The following is an 11,542-nucleotide window of genomic DNA, read 5'->3' as shown; positions in this document are numbered from 1 at the left end:
TAGTGGTGGAGGTGGTGGTGGTGGTGGTGGAGGTGGTGCAAGTGGTGGAGTTGGATGTGGAAGTGGAGGTGGTGTCATTTTTAAAAATGAATGATGGTATTTTGGGAATTTAAAAAATTCATTAAAAATTCATCTCTACTTTTTTGGAAAGCAGCTTTGAAATTCCACCTTCTTTGATTTGATCCACAAAATGTTGGCCGATCCCTATTTTTTGTTGTTGTATTTATGTTATGGGTTTTACCCATATTATTTGTTATAATAAAATCCTTTTTTTTAAAAAACAAATTCTTGCCCAATGGGCTAATAGTTAGAAATCATTCGAATCGGAGGTATCAAAAAGAATATAAATTTCCATTCCCCAATATCGCTTGTATATATAAAATAATTATAGAAATAACTCTAGCCCAATGGGCTAAAGTGGTATTTTAGCCCTAGAATGTATATTTGAAGGGTCAAGCCGCACGGCTAACATTCGAATATTTTAAAGGTATAGCCGAACGGCTAGACTCTTTAAATATTAATATATTTGAATATTTTAGGCGTATAGCCGACCGGCTATACTCTTTAAATATTAACAGGAAGTTCGCACTCGCCGTCACAGCCATTTCACTTCTCTATCAAACTCAAGCTTCGATTGGTTTTCTTCTGTTTCGGTAGCTTCGTCCTCCAGGTTCGGCATCGAAAAGAGACCTAACCCGCCTAGAGCCCGCCTAGCCCCCGCCTAGCCGCCTAGCGCCCGCCTAGCACCCGCCTAGCCCCCGCCTAGCCGCCTAGCGCCCGCCTAGCCCCTGCCTAGCAGCCTAGCGCCCCTCCTAGCCCCACATCGCCGGCTTGTTGCAGATTTTGACGGAGAAAATTCTGATAGCGGAGACAGGGTCGAGTTCCAGAGACATAGGATTGGACCATATTCAGGAGGAGATTGAGGAGGGGTCTGCCCTTCCGGAAGTGAAGGAGAAGAAGAAAAGCAGAAATGCTTTGAGGAAGGGGTCGGAAGGAATGCTTTGAGGAAGGGGTCGGAAGGTGAAGAGGTCCGAGCTATGCAGGTCTGCTTGCTTTTGAATATGCGAGTTTTGATTTTTCGGAGTCTATCATTTATTTCTTGTGTTTTGTTTGATGGTGTATATCTTGCTCACCTACCAGTTCATTTATATATATTAAATTGACTCGTTTGAATTGTTAATTCTCAGATAATTCTTCAGAAAGTTGGATACCAAATTGAACGGACAAAGCATCCACCCTGTCTCCAGCAGTGCTCAAATAACAGAAATGACTGCAGTTCAAGATCACACTAAGGTGTCAAGAAAAGTGTTTTGTTGCTCCTTCTACTTTATTTTTTGTTGTTGTCACTGAGTTTTCGTTTCTTCTTAGTTTTGTCTTCTTATCAAACTCATATGTTGTGTACTCCTACCATGTTATCTGGACTCAATGGCTGTATCTTCTTATTTGCTTTAAACTAGTCTATATGATGATAATTTTGTAGAGAAATAACACAACTAGGAAGCAAGAGGTGAAGGCATCGGTACAAGACCTTGCTTAAGGCATCGGTACAAGACCTTGCTTCCTGAGTCAAGGCTGTAGCTGCGGAAAAGATCACACCACCAAATTCCGCATATCAATTTGAGGTTTCTTGGCGAGGATTCTCTGGAGATAATGCTCAACAGACTAGCCTGTTGAAGGTCTGCAAAAGTATTCATGTAGTTTACTGTAAAAAATACAGTCTGCCAAAATGCAAGATTCATATGTTCGTTGTCATCCCAAAGTAGGTGACCATGAATGTGTTCTTTTTGCATGGTGGTCATCCGTGCGGTTGACCACTGCAAAGATTCTATTAGTCTCGTATATTGTCCTCTTTGGATGGTTGCCAGAAGTATACCAGTAATTGCATTGTCAGTCTGCCTATCTGGCTTCTGCATGCTAGGGGCCATCCAAGAAGTTCCCCATTTGTTGCGTCCCCTTTGAACAATTTCAAATGTCCATAAAGGATTGCGAATGCAGTTGGTATTTGTGTAAGAAATCATCAATCATTCTGACTTTCCACTTATGCTGTTACTTTGTTTCATGTTATTTTTTGTGTTATTTCTATACAGGCTATGTCTCCAAGTGCATTGCCGCAGATATTCAAAAATGCTTTGACTGTTCCCATACTTCTTGACATTTTTTCGTGTAAGTAATGTTTGTGTACCTTTGATTTATTTCTTTGGCAGTGAAGAAATGTATGTTTTCTCATCATGTTTCTTTCATCCTCAGACAACCTTGGTATGAATGCTTCTGTTTTAAATTCCTTGAGATTTTCAAAAGCTTACAGTTGAATTCCTGGATTTCAAATGTATTTTTTAAGTATACTATACCTATATCAATGTGGTATATCAGTCTCAGCGACTGGTAATGCTTGCACTGTGTCTTGATTGAATCGTTCCACATTTTCTGATTTCTTCGTCTCAGCGACTGGTAATGCTTGCACTGTGTCTTGATTCAATGTTACGTGGGGTTCTTCCAGATTTTGCACTATGCTTTTCACATGGAGATCATGTGTCATTTACAATCACCTGACTCTTTCATGTTAACCCCACTATATTATGCATCAAAAATAAAAACCCTACTTTATAATACAGAAAATAACCCTACAATATGCAAGTAACTGCTTTGTAATCTTACAGATCAGAGGTCATTTTCTGTGAACTCACCCAAATAATGCAAAAACAGAACCAGAATACTGATTGGCTAGGCATATATTATGTGCTGCACGCGAAAGATTTCTCTTCGAGGCAAAAAGGGTTGGAGATAGGAGGTTGAACAGAGTTTGTATGGCCAAGTAACTAGCAAAAAGTAAAGACTTCTCTTTTGGGATGGATGAGCAACTAGCTAGGGAGGCAATAAAGCAAGTAGACCATTGATCTTGCGTTAATAGTCATGTATATGTTTTGTGATGTACATTTTACAGTGCAGAATGGTCTTCAGATAATTTTCTGTTTCTTATAGAGGCCTGTCTAGTTGCATTAATACCAAGAATTTCCTCACACTTCAATGATTATTCTTAATGCATAGCTTGTTGCTGCATTTTCAAAAGGCCGAGAGAGTGATTACTTCTACGCTTCTTTATATGCTGGGCTTTATTATGAAAGTCGGGTTTCTTAACGCCTAGCTTGTTGCTGCATTTTCAATACGCCTAGGCGGTCTAAAACACTTGAATGGCGTTTGCCATGGGTCAAAACACTTGAAATGTACCCCCAATTTCGGGGTTGGCCCACGCGTCAAAACACGTGTATATGAAAAATATACTATTTATTAAAACAAATTTTAAAATATCCCGAGTCTAGCCGGGCGGCTATACGCTTTAAATAGTTATATTTACAAAGTATAGCATCACCGGCTATACTATTTATTTTTATATGAAAATAAAAAACAAGAAGCCAAGCGCCTAGCCGCTAGGAGGCCCATTATTTATTTATTTTACTCGTATAGCCGGGCGGCTATACTATTCATTTTAAAAAAAATTTAAAAACCACGTTATAGTCGGGCGGCTATACTATTTATGGAAAAAATTTAACGGAACACCACAGTATGGCCGCGCGGCTGTACTATTTATTTAAAATAATTAAATAAAAAAATGGACCCTCCTAATAGCTTCTAGGCGGCCCATTTTTTATTTTATTAATTTTTTTTAAAGAGTATAGCGGCCCGGTTGTACTCCGCCTGGCTATACTGTTTATGAAAAAAATTATATATATATATATATATATATATGTTCCATGGTATGAACTAAGAGCACGAAAAGCACCATTGCTCAACCTGATCAACCCTTGACAATTCCTCTTGCAATAATGCTGGCTGTTGAAGTTTTAGGAGTCATTCTGTATACAAGGGTATCTATGCTTGAAATTGATGTGATTTCAAAAATCATTGGACTGATAAACCTTAACTTTACTCCACTTTGGTCCCACTATAAGTGTATTGCAAGTACCATTATGCTCGGGAAAGACAGTTAACAAAGAGAGGTTACGCATGAAGCAAAACAAAAGCTTTCTAGTTTGAGAGTTTGCAAAGAAGTGTGCCCTAGCAATTTTGAAATTTTGTGGCCTACTTCCATTAGTTTATACTTTATAGTTATTAATTTGCTAGTTTCAACATATCCAAAGCAGATATTGAAAAGAGAGAATTTTCACAGTAAATCAATCTGAGAGTTCAATTTTTTCTTCTTCTTTGTTGGGTGGGAATATTTGCCTTTGATTTATTACCTCGTTCTCTTGAGTGATACTAAATTATGTTACTGCACTAATTATTTGTCGTAGAGAATTGCACGCTAAGTTGGATTGGTCTTGGTAATGGCTTCACTTTTCAAACAACATTTTACATGAAGAATACTACCACTTCTCTTACTACTATACCCATAAACCTTTGTTTGATATTGTTGTTCTCGTTGGCAAAGAGATTGCAAAATCACCATCTTACATTTTTCTTACAACAAGTAAGAGATAATCTCAGCCTCTCAATTTCTTTCATAGTCAGTAAATTACAGAACGGTTAAATATGAACAAAATACGTACGTGTTTTATTCAGCAAAACTTTGGCAAGTTACAACTGAAAAGTTCGGCCACTATATAATATTTTAATAAATCACGTGAATTTTGTGTATATTATTGAAAATTTTGTAAAAACCACGTGTATTAAAAATAAAAAATACGTACGTATGTGTACAATAAGTGTATTGTATGTTTGCTTTTGACAAAACGTGTATTGTACCGAGTCTTTAAAATGTGTATGGAAAATGGAAGTACTATTGAAAATACATACATACGTGTATAATACAAGTATTAAACGGGAAAATACTAAATTCTTTAGCCGCCTGGCTATACTATTTATTGGAAAAAAAAAAAAAATCCTGGTGTAGCAGGCTATATTCTATGAATATTATTTTTGAAAGAGTGTGTTGGCTACGAATATGAATTGCTGAATTAAGTTACACACTTTACTATCTTGAGAGGTACTAGTTCTTTGATGGTTCTTTTTTCCATATGATTTTGTTAGGTACTGAGATAATTAAATTTTGAAAAACAATAATACTTGATGTAAAAAAAAATAAAAAAGTGTGTCACTTTAGTCTTAGATATGTCATTGGAATGAAAGTAAAAATTAAGGTTTTTATTTTATTTTTTTATCTGAGGAAGATTATGGATGAAGTTAAACTAGGTTTTGAGCTAGTGACTTTTGGCCATATGTAGGAGCAAGCATAACCAAGTATATTTATGAGTGAATGTATAATTCTAGCTGACACTTTTTAAAGTGCTTTTTACTCCCATGTATTGAGTGAAAAGTTGAATAAAATTCTTCTAACCACATACCAGATGAATGCAGATTGGCCAAGATCCGAAACCTGTCATGCGAGACACCTATAACATGTTTAACGGTGGGGGTGATCAAAGAAAAGGTGTTGACTAAGAAATTTTTTATTTGACCAAAACCATTTCTTAGTTGAGCTAGCTACTTGTGTAGTTCATAAGGTCAGAATCTAGAAAGGCATCTCATTTTTGTGCGTCTCCCAATATATTCTCATGTGATGCAAGTGGTGGAGTTGGATGTGGAAGTAGAGGTGGTGTCATTTTTTAAAATGAATGATGGTATTTTGGAAATTCAAAAAAATTCATTAAAGGTTCATCTCTACTTCTTTTAAAAGCAGCTTTGAAAAACAACTCATAGTTTGCTTGTAAAAGTTGCTGTCAAAAGGCCACTTCTTTTAAAAGAATTGAGATTTTTTTTTTATACCAAACACCATAAACTGTTTAACTTTAAAGTGAAGCAGGTTTTTGGCCAAAAAAACAATCCCAAGCAATTTTATACTATAAAATTCAACCTTCTTTGATCCATAAAATGTTGGCGGATCCCTATTTTTTGTTGTTGTATTTATGAGTTTAACTAGTATTATTTGTTATAAATAAAATCTATTTTTTTTATTCTTTCCCAATAGGCTAGCAGTTAGAAATCATTAGAATGGGAGGTATCAGAAAGAATTTAAATTTCCATTCCCCAATAACGCTTGTATAAATAAAATAATTGTAGAAATAACTCTAGCCCAATAGGCTAAAGTGGTATTTTAGCCCTAAAATGTATATTTGAAGGTTCAAGCCGCACGGCTATACTGTCTAAATACATTCGAATATTTTAAGGGTATAGCCGAACGGCTAAACTCTTTAAATATTAATATATTCGAATATTTTAGGCGTATAGCCGACCGGCTATACTCTTTAAATATTAACACGAAGTTTGCACTCGCAGTCACAGCCATTTCACTTCTCTATCAAACTCAAGCTTCGATTGGTTTTCTTCTGTTTTGGTAGCTTCGTCCTCCAGGTTCGGCATCGAAAAGAGACCTAACCCGCCTAGGAGGCCCCCCCAGCCGCCTAGCCCCCGCCTAGCCGCCTAGCGCCCGCCTAGCCCCCGCCTAGCGCCCGCCTACCACCCACCTAGCGCCCGCCTAGCAGCCTAGCCGCCTAGCGCCCGCCTAGCCCCCGCCTAGCCCCTGCCTAGCCCCCTAGCGCCCCTCCTAGCCCCACATCGCCGGCTTGTTGCAGATTTTGACGGAGAAAATTCTGATAGCGGAGACAGGGTCGAGTTCCAGAGCCATGGGATTGGACCATATTCAGGAGGAGATTGAGGAGGTGTCTGCCTTTCCGGAAGTGAAAGAGAAGAAGAAGAGCAGAAATGCTTTGAGGAAGGGGTCGGAAGGTGAAGAGGTCCGAGCTATGCAGGTCGGCTTGCTTTTGAATATGCGAGTTTTGATTTTTCGGAGTCTATCATTTATTTCTTGTGTTTTGTTTGATGGTGTATATCTTGCTCACCTACCAGTTCATTTATATATATTAAATTGACTCGTTTGAATTGTTAATTCTCAGATAATTCTTCAGAAAGTTGGATACCAAATTGAACGGACAAAGCATCCACCCTGTCTCCAGCAGTGCTCAAATAACAGAAATGACTGCAGTTCAAGATCACACTAAGGTGTCAAGAAAAGTGTTTTGTTGCTCCTTCTACTTTATGTTTTGTTGTTGTCATTGAGTTTTCGTTTCTTCTTAGTTTTGTCTACCATGTTATCTGGACTCAATGGCTTTATCTTCTTATTTGCTTTAAACTTTTATTTATGTCTTTTAGTCTCTTAAACTTTTATTTATGTCTTTTAGTCTCTTGAACTGGTCTATATGATGATAATTTTGTAGAGAAATAACACAACTAGGAAGCTTCCTGAGTCAAGGCTGTAGCTGCGGAAAAGATCACACCACCAAATTCCGCATATCAATTTGAGGTTTCTTGGCGAGGATTCTCTGGAGATAATGCTCAACAGACTAGCCTGTTGAAGGTCTGCAAAAGTATTCATGTGGTTTACTGTAAAAAATACAGTCTGCCAAAATGCAAGATTCATATGTTCGTTGTCATCCCAAAGTAGGTGACCATGAATGTGTTCTTTTTGCATGGTGGTCATCCGTGCGGTTGACCACTGCAAAGATTCTATTAGTCTCGTATATTGTCCTCTTTGGATGGTTGCCAGAAGTATACCAGTAATTGCATTGTCAGTCTGCCTATCTGGCTTCTGCATGCTAGGGGCCATCCAAGAAGTTCCCCATTTGTTGCGTCCCCTTTGAACAATTTCAAATGTCCATAAAGGATTGCGAATGCAGTTGGTATTTGTGTAAGAAATCATCACTCATTCTGACTTTCCACTTATGCTGTTACTTTGTTTCATGTTATTTTTTGTGTTATTCTATACAGGCTATGTCTCCAAGTGCATTGCCGCAGATATTCAAAAATGCTTCGACTGTTCCCATACTTCTTGACATTTTTTCGTGTAAGTAATGTTTGTGTACCTTTGATTTATTTCTTTGGCAGTGAAGAAATGTATGTTTTCTCATCATGTTTCTTTCATCCTCAGACAACGCTGGTATGAATGCTTCTGTTTTAAATTCCTTGAGATTTTCAAAAGCTTACAGTTGAATTCCTGGATTTCAAATGTTTTTTTAAGTAGACTATACCTATATCAATGTGGTATATCAGTCTCAGCGACTGGTAATGCTTGCACTGTGTCTTGATTGAATCGTTCCACATTTTCTGATTTCTTAGTCATCCTGCACATTTTCTGATTTCTTAGTCTCAGCGACTGGTAATGCTTGCACTGTGTCTTGATTCAATGTTACGTGGGGTTCTTCCAGATTTTGCACTATGTTTTTCACATGGAGATCATGTGTCATTTACAATCACCTGACTCTTTCATGTTAACCCCACTATATTATGCATCAAAAATAAAAACCCTCTTTATAATACAGAAAATAACCCTACAATATGCAAGTAACTGCTTTGTAATCTTACAGATCAGAGGTCATTTTCTGTGAACTCACCCAAATAATGCAAAAACAGAACCAGAATACTGATTGGCTAGGCATATATTATGTGCTGCACGCGAAAGAGAGGAAGCAAAAAGGGTTGGAGATAGGAGGTTGAACAGAGTTTGTATGGCCAAGTAACTAGCAAAAAGTAAAGACTTCTATTTTGGGATGGATGAGCAACTAGCTAGGGAGGCAATAAAGCAGGTAGACCATTGATCTTGCGTTAATAGTCATGTATATGTTTTGTGATGTACATTTTACAGTGCAGAATGGTCTTCAGATAATTTTCTGTTTCTTATAGAGGCCTGTCTAGTTGCATTAATACCAAGAATTTCCTCACACTTAAATGATTATTCTTAATGCATAGCTTGTTGCTGCATTTTCACCCTCTAAAATTGTGCCACGTGTCCCATGTCAGATAAGATTTTCATATATTTAAAAAAAAATTATAATCTCATATTTTAGATAACATTTTCACCCTCTAAAATTGTGCCACGTGTCCCATGTCAGATGAGATTTTCATATATTTAAAAAAAATTATAATCTCATATTTCAGATAAGATTTTCACCCTCTAAAATTGTGCCACGTGTCATCTCTGTCGGATAAGATTTTCAGATATTTTTTAAAAATTATAATCTCAAATTTCAGATAAGAATGTTCTCCCTTGCTTTTGTCGAGGCATTTCTCCATTTCCCTAACTCTTTATTCAGAAGTTTTCATCTACTAGACAACGCCATTTCAGTTCAAATGGAACCCGATCTTTGACAAAATTCTCCATGAACTTTGCTCCACATATGATGAAACTTCATCTCATTGCCCGTGATAGGGTCATGACTAACGTTCACCCAAGACTGACATAACGCAATATCTTCCTGAGTTGACCACGAGCCTTCGGTTTCGACAGAAGATGCTATTTTTTTTTTAATACAAATGGAAAGTAGTAGAAAAATGTGACTGGAGAGTAAAAAATATTGGAAGGAGAAGAGTTTGTATGGAGAATTGGTGTGAGAAGTGAAAAATGTGAGTGGAGAGTAAAAAATATTGGAAGGAGAAGAGTTTGTATGGAGAATTGGTGTGGAAAGTGAATAATGTGAGGGGAGAGTAAAAAATATTGGATGGAGAAGAAATTGTATGAAGATTTGGTGTGGAAAGTAAATAAAATGGTTAGGTATTTATAGGGAAAAAATACATAATTTTTTGGTATTTTTTTTAAAAAAATTCAGAATTTTTTCGATTTTTTTAGCCAAAAAAAGAGAACCATCGGATTTCTGAAAAAAAACAGATCGGAGCATCCCGGTTGTGACACGTGGCACATGCCCGTTGGGTTCTGTCATCGCTTTGTAGAGTTGAAGAGAAATATCCCAATACATGTCTTATTCTTTTCAATAATCCATATTTGTAGCAATGAAATACTATTGTTCCTACCCCAAGTGATAAATGATTGATTACAGATGGTATATATTCTTTATAAAGGACCAGAAATACCTTGCTTACGTATCATTGGGAAGTGCATTAACATAAATACGGCAGTAAGAAGAGGTAATACAAAAGTGTGTATACATAGGATACATACACTAAAAGATAAGAAGAAATTCGACCACCCCCTACATATTTGATAACCTCTCCTACGAAAAAACTCGCAATACCGACTCCATTCGTAATTCCATCAATTACTCGTCTATCAAAAAAATGAGTTAGTTCAGCTAACCTTCTCTGGGCATTTTACCAGAGGTTTCTATTGTATCAATCTACCCTTGTGTGATTCCTGTTGAAGCATATACTCGGGGGGTGTGGGGGGGGGGTGCAAGGCGGACGATTTCAAAGCAGACTCCCCATTCATTAGATAGAGAAGATCACCAAGATTTCGTGATCCGCTGCCGAACTTATTCCAAGTCAATGAGCATTCTCAATATTCAATATTATGCCTTGAAGAGGACTCGAACCTCTAGTCTCAATAAGAATGCTAGTTCTTACTGTTCATATGTTATGATATGAATATACCACACCAATTCGTTATGTATGGATGATGAGATTCCATTGATACAGAGCCAATTCCAATAGACTTATTGGAGGGTCCCATTGGCGTGCATCCAGTAGGAATTGAACCTACGAATTCGCCAATTATGAGTTGGGCGCTTTAACCATTCAGCCATGGATGCTTAGCGGGGATCCTCGTACATGGTGAATAACCAAATTCCAATTGAAATGAAATCTTTAGGATAAATCAATGCAATTTAGGAGGACTCAATGAAAGGACATCAATTCAAATCCTGGATTTTCGAGCTATCAAATTGACTCATCGTCAAGAATTGAATAGTATAACATAGGAAGATCTTTTATCCATACCGAACTCAAAATTTGATTCCTAATCCAATCAAAAATTCCTTTATTTATTTATCATTCTTTTCCATTCTTTCTTTTCAGCGCGCGGAAGTCAAATTTTTTACCGTTGGGACGTGAAACTCACTTGCCAACAGTAAAAAAATTTGACTTACCCTACGCTGACGTCACAGCCCTCGGGCTGAAGCCCAGGCGAAACTTGCCCTTGGGCCTGCCCGGGCTGGTGGGACCCAACTCTTGCCCGGGCCTCTTCTCTAGCGCTGGAGGCTGTTTGGGCTCGATCAGGAGGCCTTTTGCCTGGGTTTGAAGCAGCGCTGGAGCTGCTCTAACATGTTTAAAGGTGGGGGTGATCAAAGAAAAGGTGTTGACTAAGAAATTTTTTATTTGATCAAAACCATGTCTTAGTTGAGCTAGCTACTTGTGTAGTTCATAAGGTCAGAATCTAGAAAGGCATCTCATTTTTGTGCGTCTCCCAATATATTCTCATGTGGTGGTGTTGGTTGTGGAGATGGTGGTGAAAGTGGTGGTGGTGGTGGTGGTGGTGGTGGTGGTGGTGGTGGTGGTGGTGGCGGCGGTGGTTGTGGAGGTGGTGGTGGTGGTGGTGGTGGTGGCGGTGGTTGTGGAGGTAGTGAATGTAGTGGTGCAAGTGGTGGAGTTGGATGTGGAAGTAGAGGTGGTGTCATTTTTTAAAATGAATGATGGTATTTTGGGAATTTAAAAAATTCATTAAGGGTTCATCTCCACTTCTTTTGAAAGCAGCTTTGAAAAGCAACTCATAGTCTGCTTTTAAAAGCTGCTGTCAAAAGGCCACTTCTTTTAAAATAATGAAACG

The 11,542-nt window shown here is 37.8% G+C and overlaps 1 long non-coding RNA gene and 1 other non-coding gene across 2 annotated transcripts; one reads left to right on the top strand and one right to left on the bottom strand.

Annotated features, from left to right (window-relative positions):
* On the top strand, positions 6,658 to 7,228 carry LOC109948289. The gene is made up of 3 exons (XR_002270912.1): positions 6,658 to 6,743; positions 6,888 to 6,993; positions 7,209 to 7,228. It is a non-coding gene; the product is annotated as an uncharacterized LOC109948289 (long non-coding RNA).
* On the bottom strand, positions 10,456 to 10,529 carry TRNAM-CAU. Its single transcript has one exon. It is a non-coding gene; the product is annotated as a tRNA-Met (tRNA).

This window comes from Prunus persica, chromosome G3, assembly GCF_000346465.2.
Source record: "Prunus persica cultivar Lovell chromosome G3, Prunus_persica_NCBIv2, whole genome shotgun sequence".
Lineage (NCBI taxonomy): Eukaryota > Viridiplantae > Streptophyta > Magnoliopsida > Rosales > Rosaceae > Prunus > Prunus persica.
Note: the sequence above shows the minus strand (reverse complement) of the source record. Positions and strands in the feature narration are given on the sequence as shown.